This window comes from Myotis davidii, unplaced genomic scaffold (genome assembly GCF_000327345.1).
Source record: "Myotis davidii unplaced genomic scaffold, ASM32734v1 scaffold962, whole genome shotgun sequence".
NCBI classification, from domain to species: domain Eukaryota; kingdom Metazoa; phylum Chordata; class Mammalia; order Chiroptera; family Vespertilionidae; genus Myotis; species Myotis davidii.
In genome coordinates, this window is record NW_006295559.1 from 3,041,214 (window position 1) to 3,068,439 (window position 27,226).

General features: G+C 34.8%; 1 protein-coding gene across 13 annotated transcripts in view; it reads left to right on the plus strand.

Moving 5' to 3' along the window:
- The window catches only part of TBC1D5 (TBC1 domain family member 5), a 431,389-nt gene that overhangs the window by 30,945 nt on the left and 373,218 nt on the right, over positions 1–27,226 (plus strand). For 7 of the 13 annotated variants that reach the window (XM_006770168.2, XM_015568088.1, XM_015568090.1 and 4 more), the window contains one exon: positions 3,738–3,829. The gene's annotated coding sequence lies outside the window, so the exon portion shown is untranslated. Of the gene's footprint in view, positions 1–2,713; positions 2,894–3,710; positions 3,830–23,543; positions 23,595–24,010; positions 24,147–27,226 lie in introns of all 13 variants that reach the window. The other 6 variants (XM_015568082.1, XM_015568083.1, XM_015568091.1 and 3 more) reach the window with 5 other exon arrangements.

Sequence of the window (27,226 nt, forward strand, 5' to 3'; positions counted from 1 at the left end):
GAGCCATCAGGCAGCTGGTTCCACAACCATCAAATCTCACAGAACTGGACAGTGCTATTCATCAGGCATGGTGTCAGATTCCTCGCATCACCTTTCAACATCTCGTGGAGTCAATGCCAAGAAGAATCGCCGCAGTATTGAAGGCAAAAGGTGGCCCAACGGAGTACTGATGGGGTGGTCATAACAATCTGGCCACTCATGTATATATGTGTGTTTGAATGGATGCACATATATATTAGATGGGTTATTTATATATGAAATGTTATATGGTTTGTCCTTTTTCATTTAATATTATGAGCATTTTTCCATATGTATGTGTTGTATATATGTATATTTATATAAACTGGGTTATTTTATATGAAATGTTTCATAACATGTTCTTTTTCATTTAATGTTAAGAATATTTCTTTTTATCAGTAAAATTCTTAAAAATGACATTAAATGACTACATAGCATTCTATTCTGAGCTTACCCCCAAATTTATTTAAGCATATTTAACATTTAGGTTTTTCTTTCATATATGTGTTACATAAAATATAAACACACACATGTATGTACGTATACATATAATTGCCAGTGAACACTCCAATGAAAAATTTTGAGTACATTTTCTCTGAAGAGTTGTAGCCCCTGTTGCAGTCTGGCTCTTATATTTTACCCTGCAAAATTTATTCTACTTGTCTTTCTTAGTAAAAAGAACCCTAATTCTATGTCTGGGCATTATTACTAATGTTAGAGATCTCAGTTCCTATCCTTCCAAGTGGTAAAGTGTGGCCAAAACACCATGTTGTGGTTTCTACTCTGTAAGCTGAAATATAAGAGTTAGAAGTGAGCCGGGTGGGCCTTTCTTTCCCCTTTCTTTTTCTGCTGCCTGCAATGTGGCTGTGTTAGCTGGAGTTCTCATGGTCTTCTTGGAGGATGAGCCGACTTTGATAGAACAGTATGTGGTACAGCAAGAGATTGGAAGAAACTTTGGCTCCTGATATTGGAGCTGCCACACCAGCCTTTGATTGTCTACCTCTGGACAGTTACGTGGGAGAAAAATCTCTCTCTTTGTTTCTTATTCTCTTATGTTATTACTAAAGGCCCAGTGCACAAAATTTGTGCACTTGGGGGTGGGGGGACCTCAGCCCAGCCTGCGCCCTCTTACAGTCCAGGACCCCTTGCTCCTTACTGTCCGCCTGCTCGCTCCTTACCCTTTGGCTCGCTGCTCCTTAGCACTGCCGTGGAGGTGGGAGAGGCTCCCACTACCACCACTGCGCTCACCAGCTGTGAGCCTGGGTTCTGGCTGAGTGGAGCTCCCTCTTTGGGAGCGCACTGACCACCAGGGGTCAGCTCCTGCATTGAGTGTCTGCCCCCTGGTGGTCAGTGTGTATCATAGCGACTGGTCGTTTTGGTGGTTCCGCTGTAACGGTCGTTTAGGCTTTTATTATATAGACTAGAGGGCCTGTGTACTAATTCATGCACCAGTGGGGTCCTTGGTCTGGCCTGCAGGATTGGCCCAAACCCGGCTCTCTGACATACCCAACGGGGTCCCAGATTGCTCGAGGGTGCAGACCATGCCAAGAAACCCCTCCGGTGCATGATCGGGGCCAGGGAAATTTGTGGGAGGTTGGCCAGCTGGGGAGGGACTGCAGGAGGGCTCCAGGGTGTGTCCGGCCCGTCTTGCTCAGTCCTGATTAGCCGTACCCCAGCAGTAAGCTAACCTACCAGTCGGAGTGTCTGCCCTGTGGTGGTCAGCACACATCATAGCAACTGGTCGACTGTCTGCCCCCTGATGGTCAGTGCACATCATAACAAGTGGTTGAGCAGCCTTAGCATATAATTAGCTTATTACACTTTGGTTGAACGTCGACCAGTTGATTGGGCACTTAGCATATTAAGCTTTTATTATGTAGGATAATATTGTTATTTAAATTTTCTTTTTGGCTGTAGAAGGATATGATATAATTGTGTCTGATTAAGGATACCATTGTTTAATGCTCTATGTACAAGGTGGTAGGTCAAATATAAAGAAACATGCATTGTGTCATGATAGATTGTAGATTCAGGTTGAAACCAAAACCTACTTAGAGACTAGACAGAGATGACTTGGTATTGAAAAGAAAATACTTGGAATAATACATAGTTTCTGGAACTCTTTGATAATTATAATGCTGAAACTTGTCTCAAGTGCTTTTACTAATTATCAAAAATATTCTTTCAGGAAACACTTGATAGCTTTTAAGTAACTCCCTCCCCCCAAATCTCACAAACCATTGAGGATTATATATTATGTTTTATCAGAATAATCTGTTCATGCCCTATGAATTTTTGTTATTTATTATCTTCCTTGTCACTTTGACAAGGTTAACTCATAGATACGACTTTTAATGTTCTCATACTAACTTTATTGGAGTAATTTTGATAAATGAAATAAAAAACTTTTATAACTGTAGACTTATGTTTTAGTATTGATTCTAAGAAAGCTATTCATAACTTCAGTTAAATAATTGAAGTTATTTTGATGAGCAGTTTTAGGTTTATAGAATAATTGAGCAGACAGTACATAGAGTTTCCATATGCCCATTTTTCCAAGGATACACATTTTCATATATTCCACTGTATATAATGTTATACATATTTAAAATACTTTTATATCCCTGAACCAAATCTGTGTTATTTTATAATAGGAAATTTATACAATATAACTATCATTTTTTTCTAATCCAAGTTTTCCACCCACAGCACTATTAATGTTTTAGGCCAGATAATTCCTTATTTTGGGGCTGTCCTGTACGTTGAAGATGTTTAGCATCATCCTTGATCTTTATCTACTAGGTACTGATAATATTCCCCAGTTATGACAACCAAAAGTGTCTCCAGATATTGCCAACTTCCCTGGAGGTGGAGGGTGAGACCATTGCTGTAATCAATTTATGATGCTCTAGGATTTGCTGCATTTTTTAGGTTGGGCTCAAAATAAGGGTGTGTAGTTGAGCAAACCTTCACAGGGAATTGGTGTAGGCAAAGTTAGAATCTTCCCTGCCACTGGGGGTCTTACTGAGTCCCAGTTTCCTTGACTACAAAAAAGGTAAACTATTACCCAACTTAAAAGGTTGGTTTGACAATTCATTGAGATAAATTACATAAAATACTTTAATTTTAGTTTCCTTCTCTTCAAGTGTGCTATATTATTTGGATTTTTTCTTTTAAATGTGTCAAAAACTCATTACAAAATTCTTATTTCTGTGGGGAAACTAATCATACATAGTTTGGGATCTAAAGTTTATGGATTTCCAGAGTACTATACTACAGATGGTTAAAAACTTTAAATGTTCAATGAAGACTGATTTATGAGGTCAGTTGTGTTTTGACTCTTTGTGGTGTTTTAATTATATTGTCCCTACATTCAAATTGTAATAGTTAAATGATCGCATGTGTTTTTTTAAGGACTTTGAGCTTCTCAAATTGAGGATAGCATTAGATGTCAGCCAGTCACTTTTTCTTTGGAAGTTTTTGTCTTCATGTCTGAAATGACGCCAATTTTAACAGCTTGTGTGTCAGTTCTAAAAGAGGAAGCTGGCCTCTGTCAGCTTGTACTTGGTTCATTAAAGATTTCTACAGACTTGACATAGTTTTCACCTAATAATGTCCACATCTCATTGCTGCTTTGTAGAATTGTAAAACATTGTTCCCTAGTGAATGAAATGCCGTCTGTAATAATTAAGGTCATTCTTACTGTTCTACCCCTGCAGAAAATTTCCAAAGACTTGGTGAAGGAAGACTTTGTGGATGAAGAAGACTTTTCTGATAGGAAAACAATCAAAAGCTGTAGCACTATTATACTGTAAGTATTGCTTTGAAAAAAAAAGTGTAAGTTAAGAATATTCTAAGTATTCAGTTGTTTGGGGGAAATATGTTAGGCAAAGATATTATATGTAAAATATAGAAGAGAATATATTATGATTATGTTAATAATTTATAAGAAGCAATCCTATGCAGTCTTTTAAAAATTGAAAATATGTTCTTATGTATTGAGATGAGGATTTTACCAATAGCATTGAAAAATACTTCTAATTCTAACAAGGGTTGATCTAGTTTGTGTACATTTGCTTATTTAAAACTATCAGAATACAGAAAATCATTGTAGTTTTGTAGGTCTGTGATTTGTTTTGGTGACTTATTGTTTAGGTTATTTTGCAGAATTATTTATTTGCTGATTTATTTATGTATTTCATTATTTATTTATTTGATTATTTAGTAAATTATTTATCTGATGAATTATTAATACATCTTCATGACATGCTTTAAATTATTTATAACTTAATTTTGAGTTTATTGCTTTTAGACGCTGCATTGTTACTGACTAGTTTTGATTTTTTTTCTTTGTGGTTCTTTAAAATTAAAGTACTAGCTCCAAGGCAAAAGTATATTCATTGCAATGCCCATGGATTAAAAAAAATAATATGGTAGAGATAAACTTTTAGTTATGCTTTGTTTAGCTTCAAATTTACCTGTTTAGGGTTATCAGTGATATAATGTTCATATGTGTGTGTGCATGCATACTCATTCTAGAGTCACTTACAAATTAATAATATAGCCTATCGTCTCTCAACCAATTGAACATCTAAACCATAGTCCACATTACCCTTTGTGTTTCTAGAGGACAGGCTGTATTTCTTACTTGCTTTAGAATAAATAATGGAGTCCTAGTTATTTTATTTTAGTGGCAAATCTATTTTACAACTGGAATATTTTAGGAAAGTTCAGAGAAATGAAGTCCAACTTAGATTTGGATCCCTGAGATATAAATTTGACTGATGTCGCCTTTGTTTTTTAAATCCCCATTAATGTGTATTTGAAAAACAGCATGCTGTTTATATAGATATTATATCAGTCATAGTGACATTTATTTCATATCATCTCTCTTATGGAAAGTTTCATGCTACTTGATTTTAATAAACTAAAATGGACAGGGGTCTCTATAAATGCAAGCTATAGTTTCTTTGACTTTAGGTAACAATTCTTTTATGTAAAGTTTCTATTTTTAACCAAATAAGGTATATCTTCTCTTTTCTGACTCTATTTCATAAGATAGTGTAGTCATTCAGACTCGCTTGCAGAATGGGTTTAATGAATAGGTTAAAATAGTTGTTTGGGTAAAAGAGTGTCATGTGCACAACATGACCTTTTGTGTTTGCTTACAGTGAATTACTGTGTACTTTACCATTTTTAACATTTCAAAGAGAAGTAGTATTGTGAGTTACTTGTGATGATCTGTTGAAATATAGTGAAAATGGCCTCTGTAGACAGGTTGCATTGTAGAATTGTAAATTATGCATATTTATATCCAAATTTCTTATTTTGAAATATTGAATATATGAATGTTTAATTAGAATATTGCTTTAGTATCTTCATGTACTTGCCATAAAGGAAGCGGTTTCATTTGCATACATGGGTTTAAACATATGTGTAATTGTACATATCAATTACTTTTCTGTTCTGAAGATGAACAACCACAAATACTGTTATATATGGAATTTTATTTTAAAAGCTGCTTCAGTATGCCAGTGTGGACTTTTTTAGAAGAAAAAAGCTTCCTTCTCCAGTGTTGAATAAGATCTATATTAGTTGTCATGATCATATACCCAGCCCACACTATTAACAAGTATTTGTGGACTATTGCCTGTGTCATCTCAGTGATCTCTCATTGGGAGATACACATATGTGTGCACACACATATGCCCATACATGTGAAATTTCTCCTGACATCAAAATAAAATTTTAGGACTTATTTTTGGAAAGAGGCATTAATGGAGGGCATTGTAATAATAGCAAGCATTTATTAAGCACTTATTAATGTGCAAGCACAGTACTCCTATCTTTGGATTGTTACTCCTCACAGTAAGATAAATACAGTTATTATCTTCATTTTACTCATGAGGAAACAGATTTAGCGATGCTTGCACAGGCTGATAGTAAGTGATGGTGCTGGGATCAGGACTCATTTAGTCTGTCTCTCAAGAGTCTCTCTTAGACCATGACAGTTTTGTATATGTAGTTGGTATAAGATAGTTTTTCACCAGAGGTGTTTTATTTTTATTTATCTCTGATAGCTTAACTTGCTAACTGTTTTCACTTCGCATAACACTTAGTCATCTTTTCTAAACAGTAGGCAATACTTGAGCTTCTTGAATTTTATGATTTGATTCTTCTTGTAATCCTGTGTAGTGGACCAGAATTATATCCTGCAGAATTTGTGCCGCAGGGAGATTATATGTTTGCCTGGTTGATGTCTAACACTCAGATCAGCAATTTTACTTTTAAGCCCATGGTCATTTACAGGGTTCTGTTAGGTCAAATCTTATTTTCTTACAAAAATAATGGTATTATCAGGGTTAGATATATGTGTATTGTTAAAAAGAATGATTCAGTGTCTGATGCCTAAGCTTTTATAGAAACGATCACAAACTATTAAATTAACTCTAAATATAGTGTATAATACACAGTTAAGTGTTTAAATATGTGCACAAGGACAAGAAAGTAACCAATTATAATTTTAAACACTTAAATGTAATTATTTAAAAGATTTTGGGGAACCACAGAGAGTAAGGAAAATCATGAATTTGGTGTGAGGCTAAGGGAAAAGGATCTTGCTATCTGCTGATAAAGGGAAGCCTCCATCCTGGGTCTGAAACACACGAAGGATATCAGAAAACAGATTAGTTAAGAGTTGGACAGCAACAGAGTTTGGGTGATATTGTATGAATGCCATAGGTAGTAACTGCATCTGAATGAATGTGAATCACTCAAAGTTTTAAGTTAGAGTTTTCAAGTAAATAATTAATGTTACATTAGAAAATCCTTCAAACCCATGATTTAGGTAACATGAAATACTGTAATAGCTAGGATGAACATGTAATTTACCATCCAATCTAGGACAGTTTTGAGAGTGAAAGGGTGTACTGTAATATGACAGGATAATAGGTATAAACTGGGATCTTCTTAGCAAAGTTGGCACCTGTGGTCACTGTAGTAATATCTCAAATTTCTTTTAGATAATTCCTAATAGTCTTATATAATATATATCGATGCACGAAATTCATGCGGGAGGGTGGTCCGTCAGCCTGGCCTGCACCCTCTCACAATTTGGGACCCCTCAGGGGATGTCTGACCCCTCGTTCCTAATTGCCCGCCTGCTTGCTCCTTACTGCTTGGCTCGCTGCTCCTTAGCACTACCATGGAGGCAGGAGAGGCTCTCGCCACCGCTGCTGCGTGCGCCAGCCATGAGCCCAGCTTCTGGCTGAGCAGTGCTCCCGCTGTGGGAGCACACTGATTACCAGGGGACAGCTCCTGCGTTGAGTGTCTGCCCTCTGGTGGTCAGTGCACATCATAGCGACTGGTTGTTCTGGTCGTCCGGTTGTTCTGCTGTAATGGTCACTGGGCTTTTATGTTTATAGGTTTAAGTGCAGTCTTAATTCACATGCTATATCTATGCAAATGTTTTCTTTAGTGATAAAACTAACTCCAATTATGACCACTATTTATGTGTTTTTGTTAGCTAATCAAGGCAGTTTGTGGCTATGACCTTTATAAAGTACTAGTGGCCCAGTGCACAAATTCTTTCACATTGAAAGGAAATTAACTAGAAGAAATATTTTAATATCTCTGTTTGCCCTTTTTCTATAATAGAAGTGTCAGAGATGAAAGAAAATTAGTAAAATGTACATGAAAATAATATATAAATTGATTAACAAATAAACAATAACAACATGATATAACAACTAATATTTTCCATGAAATTTTTACTGTCAGAATCTTCATTTATCATTATTTTTTAAAAAATATACTGGGTATTCTGGAAAATTTTTATCGTTTGGATGAACTTTGCCTTTGCTACAACGAGTAAATTTTCCATCAGATGGTTTTTCTTTGGAGAAATTTAAGGATAGGCAAAATTGACATGTAACTGTCATTCCACCACAGCAAAATTGCATCCTCATTTACCTCATTTTCACTATGAAGGCAGTTCCAACCAGTATTGGTAGTACTTGTTGATGACTGTTTTTCAGACATATTCTATCAACGATGTTGCTTTCTTTTGACTTCAGAGGTACATTGTGGCAGTAGTTGGTCTTCAGACATATTTTGTTGACAATTTCGGCTTCAGAATGTCAACAAAAACATGACATGATTACCTGGCACCCACAGCCACTGTTTGCGGGCTGGGCTATGGGCTGCATTTTGCCCCATGGCAGTGTCAGTTCCAGAGTGGTGGCGGGGCCTGTGTCCCACTTAGGGGGAAGCTGAGTGTTGCTTTGTCAGTGCCAAGTCTGCACTGCCATTTTTCTGTAAATGGAATGTGCGTCATGACAGCTCCTTTGTTGAGCGTCTGCCCCCTGGTGGTCAGTGTACATTATAGCAACCGGTTAGATGGTGGTAGGGACGCTTAGCATGTTAGCCTTTTATATAGATAGAAGATGTTTTATAGCTTTTGGAACCTATTTTCAATATGAAAATAGAGAGGTATTACTATTGGGAAAAAAAGTTAAGTATGGCAGAGTTGGTTATAGTATAGTACAGTGATGGTGAACCTATGACACGCATGTCAGAGGTGACATGTGAACTCATTTTTTGGGTTGATTTTTCTTTGTTAAATGGCATTTAAATATATACAATAAATATCAAAAATATAAATATTTGTTTTACTATGGTTGCAAATATCAAAAAATTTCTATATGTGACACGGCACCAGAGTTAAGTTAAGGTTTTTCAAAATGCTGCCACGCCGAGCTCAAAAGGTTCGCCATCACTGGTATAGTAGATAACTCTATAGAGTTTTTCTTCCTCTCACACAGATTATTTGTGCTTGTTTTGTAAATATTATAATTTATGGCATATTTGACATTGTACTGAAAAATAATTCTATTTGCTATACCATCAGAATTTATAATTTTATGTTAGATGAACTAGTGGTCTTTTTTTTATTTTCCTTTCAAAAACCTTGTTGCATATATTGATAAGTTGACAGTTTTGCCAAGACATTTTTGTAAACAATTCTTTCTCCTTATTGAAATTCTGTGTATGAAAATAAGAGTATCTAGAAAAGAGTTGTTTAAAGGCTTTTTTGTTGTGTGTGTGTAGTTTTTAATTCCCTCTTGACATGTATTTATCTAACATGGCATATTACATTATTAAAGTCATAATTAGATTATTAAATTTCGAGTTAATTTGCATTTAGATTATAGAGGATTTGTTAAGTTGAACTAGGTAACCACACTGCTATATTTGTACTTGAATGTACATTAAAAAGAAAAATTCTCATGCAGTCATTATTCATATGTATAATATCAGAACTGTTTTTCTTCAGAAAGACCTATTATGCTTAGTAACAAAAATAAGAGTTTCCATATATTCTGCCTGGAATTTGTCATAGTGTGAAGCACTTTATGAAATGGTTGTAAGAGTAATAACATAGCTTATGTGTTGGCTCTGAGAGTAGCTCCTTTATAATTATGACAAGTAAAAGTACAGCCAAAGGTCACATGAAACGCAAGATTTCTTTCCTACCTCATCTGTTTTGTGGCTAGCATGAGAAGTAGTTTGGGTTCCTGTACTGATATTTTAAGAGAGCAACCCAAGGTTATTCCCATGGAAGTGTTTCAAATATCTTTCCTCCTATCTCCCATGTGATTGCAATATTTGGCATGAATGTGTATTTGAATTCTGGAATAATTAAATAGAAGCTTAGTAAATTTAAAGTTTCCACAATAACAAAGGGACTTTTATACTGCAAGGATTTTGTAGGGCACTACGAAATAATAATAACACATAAGAGTGTTTAATAATACTTAGTACTCTACTATCTAAATGCAGTGTCTTAGTTTTGACCACCTTGGTATTGATATTGTTCACTCAACAGTAAATACTAAATAACGTACCACCACCAAAAAAACCCAGAAAATGAAATCACACTAATGAAATTATTTAAACATGGCATGCCTGCACATATATAATCTATTGATCAGATCCTATTTTTAATTTGGTAGGTATAAGTTGGAATATTGAAGAGATCATATATAGGAAAAGTTTTTATTAAAAAAACTTACGGGGGAAAGGGAATAATGTCAGCATTAAATTTTTTTAATTAAAAAAAGACAAAATACATGTTACAAAGTGATTATCAGATCTCTTCTAAGTCATTCTCAGCACACAATACTGAAAAATATAGACCAAAGTAAGGATGTTTGGAAGAGGATAAAATTGGCAAGTTACAGTTTTTTGTTAACTGCTGAAAGCATTTCTGTTTTTGAAATGCTTTTTTTCTGTTGCTTTCCCCATTATTGCATGCTTCTTGCAATAAGTCTTTTGATTTTATTGATATATAAGAAATAACTGTATATGAAGTATGCATAATATTGGAGTTAAAAGATGGGACTTTATTTTGTTTCTAAGTACCCAAATAGAGTAGGCATAATTTTTCACTTAAAACTTGAAAACTAAAATAACCAGTCCATTTTTTTTGAGTAGTAAACTTTGAAATTGGTAACTGATTTAATCATTGACAAACATTTTGAACTGTTGCTCTTATCCCTTAATTTTTTCTCTTGTTGGGGTTAATAGTAATTTAGATATTTTAGCAATCTAGTAGAATGTTTACATATTCTTAAGCGATATTTTAGACATAATGTGTATAAAGCAATAATGATCAATAACTTGGGGAAGTTACATAACAGTATTCTAATTTTATTTTTAATATTGACCACTCATTTTAACCCACAGACTCAGTATCTTTAGGAACTAGCTATTTTTATGCTTGAGTTTGCTTAAATTCTTAAAATTACATAGAATTACTTTTTGGATATTGAATTTTTCACATATTAATTCTATACACATGATTATAGTATTTTTATAAAATCATTGAAGTTTCAAAAATTAGAGATTTTGCACCTAAAAAGTAGGTGATGATGTTTTGCTGGACAGTAATCTTTTGCTTCATAAATCATAATTTGAATTCATTGTTTTATGCCGATGTATTTTTATTTAAATTTGACATATATTTTCAGGAGTAGTTACAGGATAAAATTAGATCTACTATATTTTACATTCAAATTGACTTATTTTCCCTTATCTTGAGAACTTTGGAGTTCCATTAAAATATTTTTTGGAGTGTACTTAGTTCACACCTACACCATCTCTATCACTTCATCTTCCACATTTCCTCCACCTTCTTATCTTTCATTTTGTATTATCCCACTTTACATATTATGTTATACTGAACTCAGTACAGGCAAAAAAAGTTATGAAAATCAAGTGCAGAAAGGTCTTATGGAGAAAAAATTTAATTTTGCTATTGTATAAACTTTTTAAATGTTTAGCCAAGCTAGAACTATTTAACAGATGTGATTGCTTCATTGTTTCAAATTTATGCCAATCAGAGTTGATAGGGTTTGATCACACTTTAGTAGATTTATGAGATAAATTACAATATTGCATGACATGCTTCAGATAGAAAACATCAATATAAGTTGAATATGATTTCTTGTTTAAGATAACAAGCCAGCAATTTTTTAAATAAGATGGTTGTGCTTTGAGAGAATATCAGTTTTTATGAAAATTAACAGTATCTTTGATATTTTTTTCATGGTGACCAAAAGTATATTAAACTTTTCTTTCAGTATACAAATGTGATTGTAAATGGGAGGCACCTTGTTTTTATTTAGCTATAGATGACTTGTCAGATTTCCAAAGGTCTATAAAAAAGGGCTAAACTGAACAGAAAATTTTTTTTTCTTTTGCTCTTTTTTAAAGAAATATATATATTTTATTGATTTTTTGCAGAGAGGGAGGGAGAGGGATAGAGAGTTAGAAACATCGCTGAGAGAGAAACATCAGTCAGCTACCTCTTGCACACTTCCTACCAGATATGTGCCCGCAACCAAGGTACATGCCCTTGACCAGAATTGAACCTGGGACCCTTGAGTCTGCAGGCCGACATTCTATCCACTGAGCCAAACCTGTTAGGGCCGGAACAGAAAATTTTAATGAAAGATAAAAGAGTTTGTAATTGTGGTACTGCATTTTTTAAAAGTTTCATTAGATATGTCTAAAGGAATTTCTTTCTCTCTCTTTTTTTTTTAAACAAGCAAGGTTAATGCCTCACATAAACAAAGAAAATGAAAAAGAACATTTAACTAATGAAGTGACTGATTCCTCCAGGGAAGTTCTTAGAGCCAACAAATGGGAGTCAGAGTCTCAAGCCTGTTTGTTTTAACAAGAAATGGTAGAACCTGCTATTGAAAAGCCCTTGCTAAGAATGATTTTTAACTTCATATGAGGTCTACATGGTGGAGTCCCCCAGATCAGTCTATAAATATAGAAGCCTAATCGACCTGTTGACCGGTTGCTATCATGTGCACTGACCACCAGGGGGCAGATGCTCAATTCAGGAGATGCCCCTGGTGGTCAGTGCGCTCCCACAGCGGGAGTGCAGCTCAGCCAGAGGCTGGGCTCATGGCTGAGGAGCGCAGCTGTGGCAGCGTGAGCCTCTCCTGCCTTCATGGCCGTGCTGGAGGAGGAAGGTGCAGGGGGGCCATGATGAGCAGGAGCAGTGTGGCACCTGGCCTGGATCGGGCTCCTCCCCAGCCGCCTACCACTTCACACACTGCTACATCCCTCGGGGGATGTCGGACTGCTGGTTTTGACCTGATCTGCGGGGATTGGGCTGAAACCGGCAGTCCGACATCCCCCAAGGGGTGCTGGATTGCGAGAGGGCACAGGCCAGGCTGAGAGACCCCACCGGTGCACGAATCCGTGCACTGGGCCTCTAGTTTTGAAATAAAATCATGGATTCTCTTGAAGACTTGATTTGAAATTATTACTAAGTCAAATCATTTGTGAAAAGAGGGTGGAATTTTTAATTTCTTAGATTGGATTTAAAACTTTTTGGAATATGGAGACTAGCCAAACCATTGATTTTTAAGAAGGTAGACCCTCATGTTTCAGGTAAGGATATGGTCAAATCTTAAAATTTTTTTCAGAAAACAATTATTTACATCATGGCTTAGATTTAAAATATTTAAGAAATAATCCAAATAGTCACAAAAATACAGAGGCTAAATAGAACAGGTGACCTTGTATTTACCATGCAGAATTAGTATGTTAACGTTTGCTCTACCTACCTACCTATAAATATATATAATATTTTAAAGTCCTTTCTTTCTAGGAGATAACTGCCATCCTGAAAGTAGTTTATATCCTTCATGTCCATGTTTTTATATTTACTATATTCATGTGTTTATTAACAGTGAGTGTTCTTACTAAAATATTTTATTAGTCACTCTGCAGTTTGCTTTTTTATTCTTTTTACCCAACATTGTTTGTGAGGAACAGCAAACAATGTTTTTACATCTGGTTTATTAATTTTAATTCTCTCATATTTCATGATAGTACCATAGTGTGTGTATCTTTTTCTCTTTGGATGGACATTTAAGGGTCAGGATACTTTGCACAGATTTCTTCCACAGATATTCATGTGGCTCTGCTGGGCTCAGTGTTTTCAGCACATGAGACAACTGCCCTCAACTCTTACAGTGTTGTATCCAGGTTCTAGCATTAGGCAGCATCCTCAGGCAATTTGGGGCCACTAGAGCTGTGCATTGCTTTCTCTTTCCTTGCTGAAGTTCCTCTGTTCTAAAAACCCAATCACAAAGAAGCCTGCGGACAACTTTGCCATGCTGCTCTTCAAAAAAAAAAAAAAAAAAAAAAAATCTTCCTATCCTCTGTCTCACCCTGTAGTAAAAAAACCCCACAATTCCAAAAATATATTCTTTGGTATTTGTTTGAAAAATAGGTCTTTTGTTATATTTTCTAGTTTTTACATTTTTGTTTTATATTAGTCTGTGGGAGGCTCAAACCTATGGTATTTGGGGGTTTCATTTTCTATAAAAACCTGTGCACAGGGTCTGTGCATATCTATCCTCTGTCTCACCCTGTAGTAAAAAAACCCCACAATTCCAAAAATATATTCTTTGGTATTTGTTTGAAAAATAGGTCTTTTGTTATATTTTCTAGTTTTTACATTTTTGTTTTATATTAGTCTGTGGGAGGCTCAAACCTATGGTATTTGGGGGTTTCATTTTCTATAAAAACCTGTGCACAGGGTCTGTGCATATAAGAAGGTTTTGCTTAATATGAACAATATGATTTTGTGCCTAGGCAGTTACATTTTCTGTTAATAACAGTGAAATATTGAATATTGAGAATGATACTTTTATTTGTGAATAGTTTGAAATTTTTTAGAGCTTATTTGAAAATTTTATAATTGGAATTGCATTTTTGAGGTTCAAATTTGTCTTATAATTTTCATTAGTCAGGCTTCTTTTAATGCATTTAATATACTGGAAGAAGTCATACATTTAAAAGTATACTTACACATATACACTTAAAATTTTGATTGTAATGCACTTTCAAACCATTGAAGAGAAAGCTGTCAATATAAGAAATTCTTTGACAGTGTGCCTGACAGCTGGAAGCTGCCTCACAGAATGCCAAATATTAGAGTATTAATGTCATTAGCCCTTTCTTGAAATACTCTTGGAAGTATTCTAAAAAAAAAAGATTAAAGATTGGTAGGTCTGGATCATTTCCTTTGTATCAGTAGTTTCAGAAAGCTGAAAAATGTTTATGGTGTGTTATAAACAGATACTCTTCTAATAATGCCATACATTATGTACCAATAATAATCTCTGTTTTAATCATAGATGCTGATTTAATGAGACAAGACTAGCTTACGTCAAAAATGGATTTAGTATGTGATTTTTTGTTGTTGTTGCTTTCTCTGTGTTTTCTCTACATAATTAATAGACATACCTTTTATCATCATTGTCAATTTTTTTTGGAAGATTTTAACATCCATTTTTTTAATTCCCAGGAATATGATTTTGTCTCATAAAACCCTATGAAATAGCTACTAAAATATTTTAAAGAAGATGCCTCATATTGTCTTGTATCCAGTCTATTTTGCATGAACAGAATTCTTATCTGTTCATCTTTTAAAGTTCCTACCTTGTTTTTGAGGGACCACTGTGTATTTTTTTATAACTTAAAGGGAAGTTTTAGGGAGACTGTCAGTTTAGTCAGTGAATTGACTATTAGATGGTGACGTGTGAGGTTTCTGGTCTCTCTCAGGCAGTGTGCTTAGGTTGCCCTTTAGGTCGGCTGTTGGCAGAGGCACTGGAACCTTCCCTCAGATCTGAGAGCTTTTGCTAGCCTCTGTTTCCTCTCCATTTGATTTTTTCCCTTCAAAAACCAACTTTAGTTGCTGACTTTGAGCCCTTAATTCTTTTACATCTGGATCATACATCTTGATTGACAAATGTGCCTTTTCATATGGTCAGATAATTCTATATTTGGAAAAAATATTCCTATTGTGTGTATTATTCCACTGAACCCTTTCAGTGTTAAATGTAGTTTGGATGCATAGGGAAGAATTAATGATTGGAAGATACAGAGTTGGTAAATTATTTATTCTGGCCCCGAGGAAGCTGAAAAGCTGAGTGAAAGACTAATAAATCATTTGTGGTAGTGCTGCTTGTCACTTCCAATTATTTTAGACGGTTTTGTGATAAACTGCAGCACCTGCTAGATATCTGCACACCCTCCCTTGATGCTGGTGGTGCAGCTTGTTTAGTCGATTATCAGAAGCAAGTTTGTGTAAAGTTTATTTAGGTTAGAAAGGAAATTACTCTTTTTAAGTCAGTTTTGTTGCCTTTTCTCATTGCTTTGAGTGAAAGGATTTCTATGACAAGGCAGGGAAACTGCCTTTTCTTTTGTTGAATTAAATACTTGAAAAATTGAGCTTCTTTATTATTCCCAGACTAATTAAAAACTACGTGGACCGAGATGATTAGTATGCTAAAGATCGGATCATTTCCTTGAAATGCTACTACTTAATAGAGAATCACTGCTGCTGTTTTCAGTGGCTGAGGCTTTGAAACTTGTAGTCCTGAAAGGCAGTGAGGTCCCTCCCTATTTGCATTGGTCCTAAACTTAGCTGCTGAGATCCCTGAAGGCATCAAAGAACTAGAAAGAAAGCTTAGCCTAGACTGGCCTGGATCTAGACTGGTCATGAAATAGGGCCGCTCTAAAACTCCTTCAGAAATAAATTATGAACATCATATAATGTGCATGCTTCATGCTTGGGATTATGGCCAGCTCTTTTGTTTCCATCAGAGTTTAACAATTATTTATGTTGAAGCCCAGAACATTGCTTGTTTATACATCAGAATAACTTGTTTTCACTGAAGCTTTCAGCTTTAACATAAAAATATGGGAGATTTGAGAGGACTCTGAAGACTATAGACAAAAATAATCTTGATAACTGTCTCCTATTCATTCAGTCACAATTTTACTAACTTATTTCTCCTCATAAACATGTATTAAGCTCATGTGTCCCCACTCTCTGGGAACAGCTACCACTGCTACTATTAGTAATAATGAACTCTTCTTTTCTAGCTTGGTATGTGCCATGTACTATTCTAAGCATTTTACATGTATTAACTCATTTTAATGCATTAGCTCTATAAGGTACTTACTGTTCTTACCCATATTTTACAAAGTGGTAAGGCCATAGTGATTTCATTTTTCTTTAGAGTCTGTAAAGGAGGGAAGTGTTTATGATAAATCTGAATTAACTAGGCTTAGGAACTTCAATCCAAATAGTGTAATAATAACTAAAATTTATTGACCATTTAATTTTTGTGTTTGTCATTATGAATATTATTTTACTTTATCCTTTGCATAATTAATCATAAGTTTCTTTGTTATGATGAAGAAATTGAAGCTTAAAGCAATTAAACCAGCTTGGAGGTGGAGGAGCTGGGGTCCGAGTCTAGATCTGACTGCCTCTACTCTCTCTAGGGGTCACAAACCCTAGTCCTGATAGTCGGTTGCTAGGTAAGCAATAGGAAGCGTGGAGGAAAATGGTCTAGTGGGAAATCCAAGCAACTAGAGAGTTTTTCTAGAAGTGGGCCCAGAGTCTCTAGATCTATTGATTTTTTTTTTGAAAGAAGTTAAAAATCTAGACTTTTTATGTAGAATGTTTAAATTTAAAATTTTGGCAATTGATTCAGGATGAATTGTTTGCCTACTGGATGTGGCTTGGGAATGCCAGTTTGTGACCTTTGCGAGTAGAATTTGTTTTGAGGTTTTTCTTCTAACTTTATACAATTGAAAACTAGTAAGAGTCTGTGAAACAGTATTAATAAGATAATAGCAGTAAAATTTCATCCTTAGGGAGATTAACAGACTAGATGAAACATTACTATTCATTAATCCTGTATAGTTCATTATACATCTCAGGTGAGTTTTAGTTGAGCTTTGTTTTCAAGTTACCATGGGATGCTACTAATTTAAATACAGTCCAGTGTAGAGCATAAAATCAAAGAATTAAAAAATTAGATTAGGATTTAAAAAGATAAGCAAGTAGAAAATAAGTAAATGTTTATTGGAACTCTTACTGTTGTACCTCAGGTAACAAATCCTTTTATTTCCTCCTTTCCCTATTCCTACACATTTCTTTTTTTTGATAAGAATCATGTGGGAAGTTAAGATATGTACAATTTCTCATTGAAATACCTTCATCAGATTACATGTAGAATTAAATAATACATGGAATTTTGTGACTTGCAATGGAATTTTGTGACTTTTAATGGCTTTAACACAGTTAGTCAAAGCCTTTATTTATATAGCATATTACCCAAAGTTTTAGTGAATGGGAACTGTTTGAAATAAAAGTCAGTAGTTGTTCATTATTATTTTATTGAATGCTTTTATGTCACTTAAAATATAAATGAAATATCCTGGATATAACTTCAGTATCATTTTATAAGTGTTTGAAAAACATTTCAGATTAGTCAGTTGTTAGATAGTCCTTCTACAAACCTAGATTAAAGACCTAACCTAATAATTGTTAGTAGCAAATTCACTATTACAAAATAATTTTTCTTAATATATTTTCAAAGCCTACTTTATAAGGAAAGATATTTCACCCCAAACCAGTAGTTCTTTTAAAAAAAAAGAGGGGGGGAGCTCAATAAATTATGAATTATTTAGTGAGTCCTTTAGATCCTTTTTTTTTGGTATTACTTAACATATAAGTACTTGTTATTGACTTAATTTTTTTGTTGTACATTTCTGTTATTGGAGTTTTTTGATTTAGAGCATTTCATTTAATAATGTTCAATTATTGGTCAAAGTATGGCTCTAAAATATTAATATAAAAATATTTTACTATGGCTTTTTATAATAAGAACAATATATGTTCATTACAGAAAAATTGAAAAATATAAAACACATGTAATTCCACCACACAGAAATGACCAGCAAACCTCTTTCTATTTTGAGGCCTTTTTTCCCCCACGCTGACTGCTTAGCATTATATAGTTATCTTTTCTATGATAGTATTCATAGTTTAGTAGATTTGTTTTTAAAAGACACTAAAATATTTAAATAAAGTTCAAATGCATCCCTTCATAGAGCTTTTTGCTTAGTAGCGAGAAGTAAATTCTCCTTCTTCCTAACTAACTTCCATGTGACTATACCTTATAGCTACTTTTATCTTACCCAAAACTTCTCTGAGGGCAAGAACTATCTTATATTTAACTTTATATTCTTATAACATTCACCGACTATTGAGTGAGTGAATACAAGTAGATTTTAAATTCTATTTGTCTCTTGTACCTACCACTTGAAATAGCAAAATGGCAGCAAATATATGAATGCAGTTTTTATAATTGTAATGGGTTATTCCAGTAGGGCTTTTTGGAAATGTAATTATACAAAGAAATCACTGAAGTTTATGGCGCTAATCTTTCTTCCTAGATCTAAAGATGTACTTAATATCATAATTAATGAGGGTTTACTATGTTCAGATATATCAAGTAAATCTAATTTGAAGGGTGAATTTTGCTAAATAAGTATCTAAATACAATATTACAGTATTAGAAATCTGCAAAAGAAATACTGAATTATTGGGAGGTTTAAAATTAAATGGAGTATGTGAAATATGAAGTAAAAATATTTTTAGGTATGGTGGATCTAGTATGGTATAATTTAGTTAAAAGATAACTTATAATGCCTGAGGGGATTAGGTCTTTAGACGTTATCTTCTTCTTTCAAATATATTTGAATGAGTAAATTAAATGTATTATGTGTGGAAGTTGTTCATAACTTGCCACATGTACTTTAGGAATTTTATTACCATAGAATTTATCTTTAATGTACATATTAGAAAACAGAATATTTGTTTCCTTAAAAATATTTATGCTTTGGAGAGAACTTAGAAGACATAATACTTGTAAAACATGGCAATGTAAGGAAAGATGAAATAGAATGGGTTCTAGTAGTTTTGTTTCTAGCAGCACTTTGACTATGTAATTAGAAGGTAGCTTTATGGAAACTTTTCAAGTTGGAAGAAGATTTCAGCTGGTGTGTCTAAAGGGTCACTTAAAAAAAATCCTTCTATATTAAAATAAAATGTGTCTAAGCTTTAAAGAAAAGATATCAGAGTTTGCAGATGATCCTAAAATTGGAGCTAGAGGAAATAATGAGGAACAATGCAATCAGATTCAAAAAGATTTGGATTGTTTAGGTGATTGGGCCAGCAGATGGCAAATGCAGTTCAGTGTAGACAAATGTAAAATAATTATCTTAGGAACAAAGAACCAATCATACAGCACACTGATCAGGAAAAAATTTGTGGGTTATTGTAGGAAAACCATTGAAACAGTTAACCCGGTGCACAGCTGCAGCAAAAAAGGCAAGCAAGAAACCAAATTAGCAGACGGATGGAATATAAAGCAAGAGGCAATACTTATAGTGTATTAAGAAACTTGCTAGACCCCATCTAAATTACTCAGTCTAGTATTGGTTGATGGAACCACTTTAGAAAGAGTAAATTTTGCCTTGGGAATAGATTATAAATTGTAAATTCAATAATGTTAAAGAGATTTGAACTAATTTTTATGAACTTTAAATTTGAACTTTTATAGATATGAGCAAGACACTAAGTCAAAGTAAAGGCACTTCAGGTCTGTCCACTATCAAAACTTGATCTTAGTAGAGGACATGTATAGTTTCAGCTGCCAGGCATCTTACCAAATCTTTTTTCTAGTTTAGGTAGAACTCTGCCCCTTCCCTCTCATGACTAAAGAATCCTAAAGGTTGGCATGAGGTCCCAGCCTGAGAGCTGCACCTTGGCACCTGGAGCAATCATGGGCACAAGATCTGCCTTAAGAGCTGCCGATGAGATGCTCCTTCCTGCCCTGTCACTCCTGATGCAGTAACATACCTTGCAAACTTCATTCTGTGCTGTGGAGGCAGGACTTTATGATTTGACTTCCTTGGTTCCTGTACAAGCGTGATTCTCCAGTCTTGTTCCATTTTTTTGAGCTACTCAGTACACAGCCAGTAAATCCCATTAGACTTAGATTATCCAGAATGTGCCTGTTGTTTATAATCAAGAGCCCTAATTGGCATGGTGATAGTGTTACATATTTTAGCTTTGGCCTTTGCATTGTTTTTTTATTGTCCTTCAGTGTGTTTACTTTGCTTGAAGTGGTGGATGAGGAGAAGAAAGCTAAAGTGCAAATACCTACCCTTTTCTCCCTCCCTTCCTCCTTCCCTTTCTATCTCTTAATTTTCCCCGTAGTAGAAAAGAAGTAATAAGAATTTGTACCAGTACATCAGTATCTATCATTACCATGTAAAATTTAACTTTACCCATGCAGATGAATAGTGTCACTTTGTTAAAAAGCGTGTTTGGTATTTAGCCTATCTGTAAGAGGAGTATACATATTTTTGTTATATATTATATTTGGTATCTCTAAAAATCATTTTCTCCCCTTATTTTGAAGGAAACTTAATGTATTGTTTTCTTAATGTCACATGAGTAATACAGGGTAGAATCTGGAATACTGTGCAAGGTTTTCTTTTGTTTTTATATTGTTATTGATTACTAAACATTTGTTGAATGAAATGTTTTGAAAAATAACACTTGTAAATTAGGAATAGTGGATTATATTGTAAGTTTGTCCTGAGTTGATTGGTTAATATTTAGAATTGATTTTTATCACATAAGTAATTTTTAAAATAGTGGTTATATTTTCTATTTATCATAAATGCCTATTGACTTATTTTTTAAATTAATTTGTTAGTCCAGTATATGGATGATTGGGGCAAAGCCACAGTGAGTAAAATGGCAGTTTTCTTTTGTTTTTGAGAGGTGGTGTGCAGGACTAATCCTTGGAAAAAATTTGAAATAATTTGTATTTGAGGCTTTTTTATAATTCTTAACCGTAAACAGAGGTATCCTTCCAATAGAATGATGTCCCTGAGTCTATTACTCATACATCTTTAGGTTGCCAGCACTCTTTTTTAATCCTTACCTGAGGATATTTTTCCCCACTGATTTTTAGACAGAGTGGAAGGGAAGGAGGAGGTGGGGAGAGAAACATCGATATGAGAGAGACACATTGATTGGTTGCCTCCCGCATGCCGCTGACCTCGTGGCCAGGGATCAAACCTGCAACCCAGGTATGTGCTCTTGACTGGGAATTGAACCTGTGACCCTTTGGTCCTCAACCCTTTGGATGCTCTAACCATTGAGAAAAACTGCCCAGGGTGCCCAAACTCATATACTACCCTAAAACTTATATGTAGCATGCCTTCCAAACAAGTATTCCATGATTCAGATTTTACACTCACATGCTTCCTCTCTGCTCCATATTACAGATTATGGGCAGTGTTAGGAGAAAAGAACTGTGTGACTGGACTATTTGAAGCACCTATTTAATAGCCCTTCTTAGAGATTACTCTTTTTTGAAGGGAATACTTCTTTGAAATTTTGGCTAGTATGTCTCAGCAAAGGAAAACCGTTCATCTGAGTGTTCAGGGAAATGTCTTTGGTCGTGTTGCACAGTTAGGGACTTCCTGAATCACATACGTCTTGTAATAAAGAAAATACATATACTTAGAAGATTAAATATTTTAAGTATATGAGTGTTAAGGGCAGTTGAAGTTTTACATTCTAACCTTTAAATTGTTTGATCTTTTAAAAATGGAATAGCATGTAAAATTTTTTTTTCTGCATTATGTACATGTAAAAAAAGAGATGTATGGGACATGGGGCTGAAATACTTAGCAGATGATTATATACTGCAGTTGGTATGCCAGACTGCTGAAGACTAATCTGCATGTTCAAGAGGTAGCATAGTGGTTCTTTCAGGAGTAGAGTCTAGACCAGCCATGGGCAAACTATGGCCCACAGGTCTGATCCGGCCCATTTGAAATGAATAAAACTAAAAAAAAAAAAAAAAAAAAAGACCGTACCCTTTTATGTAATGATGTTTACTTTGAATTTATATTAGTTCACACACACACTCCATCCATGCTTTTGTTCCGGCCCTCCGGTCCAGTTTAAGAACCCCTTGTGGCCCTCGAGTCAAAAAGTTTGCCCACCCCTGGCCCACTACCCCAGCTTCCTTGCCCTCCCAAGAGAAGTATATTTCATCTTCCTTGTCTGCATTGCAGGTTCCTCTATGGGACAGAATCTGCAGCTAGCCATTTCTGTTGCTACTTGCAGTTGAGCTCAACTTCTGCTGTAGAAGCTTGGGGGGTGGGGCTGATACTCTAGGGTTTCTACTTAGTTCCTGGGTAAAAAGGCAGGCCTCTTATTAATCATACCTTCACTTTCAGAGTGCACATATGATAGAGATGATGTCTGTGCATTTTAATACTTGCTTTATATACTACTGTTGGGTGATCAGGGACTGCTGTTTCCCTGCCAAATAACTTTTATTATTTTTAGTTATTTTTAGGTTTGGAGTCATTTCAAAAGAGCAGGGGCTCTAGATAGCTTACCTTGGTAGTGGGGTTATTTTACATTTAGCTCTGGGTGCCTGCCTGTTAGCCTGACTGTTTATCTGCCACTTTCCCTCCTTTTTTTCCTCCCCCCACTTCCTCCATTGCTTCTTTCTTTTCTTTTTGTGTGTGTGTGACAATTTCACTTATTTATGACTTAAAGAATATGGTTGTTAGAAAATTCTATGTAAAAATGCAACTTGCCAGTTTATTCTAAAAATATTAAGCTATTCTTTATTAGCAAGAAGGCATTAAATGTGTTTAAAGTTGTTTAATGTAAAAATAGGATTGTAGACATCTATTAATAGTTTTTCACTTAACTGTAATGGGCAGGAAATATAAATCTACATAATCTCTTTTAATAGTTGCATAACATTCTGTTTTATTTAACCACTTTCCACTGGTAACAGTTGGGGTCAGTAGAATTTTTCACGATTGTATATAAAACTGCATTCAAAATACTTTTAATAAAGTTCATATTTATTTCTCATTATTTCTAAAGGATAAATTCTGGAAGTGGAAATTACTGGATAAAAGGGTAGTCACATTGTTACGGCTTCTGATACTTATTGCTAAAATTTACAAGTTTCACTCCCACCAGAAATTTTTGAGAATCTTGTTTATTTTCACATCAACCACAGGCTTTAATACTTGAAAAGAAAACATCTTTGCTAATTTTATAGGTGAAAGTGGTAAGTAGTATCTTGTTTTAATGTAATTTTTTAATACTACTAAACATTTGTATTCATTTTACAATTTTCTTCTTAATATCACTTGCCTGTTACTCAGGCGTTTTTCTCATATTTATTTGAATACTAAATAGGAAAAAGTGACCATTTTCTGGCATGTTGGCGTATTTTCTTTCCATATTTCATTTGTGTATATATTTTTTAAACTACTGAGTAGAAGTATTTCTTTGTTCTTTGTTTCATTTTATTTTGGGGCTACATATAGCCATTTAAAATAAAATCAAACATATCTTTTTTTACACAAAAGTTTTCATTTTTAGTATTAAATTTTTTAAAATTAATATTTTTAATCAATTTAGGATTTTTAACTGTTAGTTTTTGGGCATATATTCTGCATTTTCTGTTTTTTGGCTTTGCAGACATTGATGTACATACAAACTGACAATCAGAAATATAAAGAAAAGAGCACTGACCTGCTGCCAGCTGATTGTGACCTTGAGTCTCAGCTTCTGCATCTGTAAAGTGCTCATTCAGTTATTTTGTCCATGAACCACGGTAAGAAATAAAATTTAAATAACTCAGAACTTACATATTATCCATACTCATATACAGATATGTTCTTGTGTGTACACGCACACTACCTATTCTATTTTGTATGTCATATCAGACTATTAAAAAACCTGCTTTACCAACTTACTAAAATGCTTTCATTACCTGACAGTGGGGTATTACAGTTTGTGAAACACTGATCTAGTGAATTGGACACTCAGATGCCTTCTAGGGCTGACCAGATTCCAGATGCAAATACGTTGCCACTTTAGCAAATCTGAGGGCCTGGGTCCTGTCTAAAGACATTCAAATAAAAATAAAACAAAACTTGTTAGGTCAACAAGCGTATTTCTGGTAGAATTCAGCCTGCTAATTTGGACTTTTAGCCGGGGCTAGAGGAACAAAACCAAAAGACAAAATACAAGCTTGTTACTCTATTGCTAAAATGTTTTAAATAAACAGTGCATATTCAGGCAGTGGACCACAGAACACACTTGAGTGCATTGATCTAGATTAGGGGTCCTCAAACTACGGCCCGCGGGCCACATGCAAATACAAATATTGTATTTGTTCCCGTTTTGTTTTTTTACTTCAAAATAAGATATGTGCAGTGTGCATAGGAATTTGTTCATAGTTTTTTTTTTAAACTATAGTCCGGCCCTCCAACCGTCTGAGGGACAGTGAACTGGCGCCGTGTTTAAAATGTTTGAGGACCCCTGGCTAGATGCTGATTTTTGGATACTGTCTAGTACCTCCCTGATCTCAAATTCTGTGTCTCTGTGACAACTTTATACATGGATTAGGAGATGAAATAGCCTCACTCAGTTTTTCTGATTTCATAAGAAATGAGGCCTGTGATAGGATCTGAAAAAGAGAAACATGAAAGAGATTATTCTAGGTATCTAAGTTACTCTGGAGGTTAATTAAAGGGGGAGGTGAACGCTGACCTTTTCTTGCCCAGCAAAGGTGATGACACAATATCCCAATAACTGTGTCCAAAACCAGAAAATGCTGATGAATAATTAGTGAACAATCATATAGAGAAAGTTCCATGTCATTGAAAAAGTACAGCAGCATTTGGATACCTAGGAAATGTATGTGTGTGCATACAAAATTATTTTTATGACCTGGTTTTCTAGTGTTGGGGGCAAAGATATATACCTATAAGAGAGATGCTGTGATGTACAACCATTAAGGCTGACTCTGGTGACTCGGGTAATTGTAATGGAACCATGGAGCCATTAGGCTCCAGATGGAACTTTAATCTGGCTTCTGATTGAGCCAAGTGTCCTTGTAGAGTCTCTAAGCATCTGTTTTGGAAATATATGTGACATTACTCAAAATTTGTACAAATTAAGCCACCCTTGGGTTATAATTCAATTTTTCTTTATTGAGAAATGTATTGTAAACAGTGTTAGGCAATCTAGTAAAACTGGTCTGTACGCATTATTTATTTCCCTATTAACTGGTCATTTGTATTTCTGTGATTGAACTCTTAAATGAATTTAAGAAAGCTTCCATTACTTCTAAAATTGTACTTTGTTTATAAAATCTGAAGAGATTTTCTAGTTTCAAATAGCTTCCACATTGGTACTAATTTTTGAGAGACTATTTAAAAATACATAAAATTATGGTGATTTTAACTTTGAATGACAGAAATCCCCAAACAATCTACCTTATTTCAGAATGAAGTTTATTTTCTCCCATAACAGAAATTCCAGAGATAGGAGAGGTTCTAGGGCCTGGTCTCCAAACACTGAACAGCTACCAGCTTGGTTTATCTGTCTGTCCATTTGTCTTCATACTGGTTTCCTTCAGGATTGCAGGGTGGCATCCATTCAGCAGCTGGAGTGCACACATCCTTTAGTTCCAGCAAGGAAAGCAAGAATTTTTCCCTTTGTTGCAGTTTGAAAGTTTTCCCCTCTGCTTTATTGGCCTAGTTTATACCACATGTCCATACCACTTTTAATTAATTATTTTCCCATTTACAGAAACACAGAAATTAAAATTATTTTGTGGGAAGAAATACTAGTTACGTATTTTATAGTTCCTTTGGCTTTTCTTGTTAAATGGAGACTGGAAAAATTACTTTTTATATTGGGGGTAATAAATATTACCTGGCCCAGATGAAGTGTAAGGAGATTGCATTTTTAAGTGTTAGTGACATTTTCTCAGGAATATATTCTTTTTTTAAATTTTCTTTATTAATTAAGGTATTACATATGTGTTTTTATCTCCCTTTTGCCCCCCACTGCCCAATCCCCCGCTCATGCCCTCATCCCCCTAGTGTCTGTGTCCATTGGTTATGCTTATATGCATGCATACAAGTCCTTTGGTTGATCTCTCCCCTTTACCCCCACCCTCCCTTGCCTTCCCTCTGAGGTTTGACGGTCTGATCGATGCTTCTCTGTCTCTGGATCTGTTTTTTCCATTAGTTTATGTTGTTCATTATATGCCACAAATGAGATCGTGTGATATTTATTTTTCTCCAACTGACTTATTTCGCTTAGCATAATGCTTTCCAGGTCCATACATGCTGTTGCAGATTGTAGGAGTTCCTTCCTTTTTAAAGCAGTGTAGTATTCCATTGTGTAAATGTACCACAGTTTTTTAATCCACTCATTTGCTGATGGGCACTTAGGCTGTTTCTAAATCTTAGCTATTGTAAATTGTGCTGTTATGAGCATAGAGGTGCACAGATCCTTTCTGATTGGTGTTTATAGTTTCTTGGAATATATTCTCGGAAGTGGGATCACTGGGTCAAATGGGAGTTCCATTTGTAGTTTTTTGAGGAAACTCCATACTGTTCTCCACAGTGGCTGCACCAGTCTGCATTCCCACCAGCAGTGCAGAAGGGTTCCTTTTTCTCAGAATACTCGCCAGTACTTGTCAGTTGTTGATTTGTTGATGATAGCCATTCTGACAGGTGTGAAATGGTACCTCATTGGGGTTTTGATTTGTATCTCTCAGATGATTAGTGACGTTAAACATCTTTTCATGTGCCTATTGGCGATCTGTATGTCTTCTTTGAAGAAGTTTCTATTCAGATCCGTTGCTCATTTTTTATTTAGATTGTTTTTTCTGTG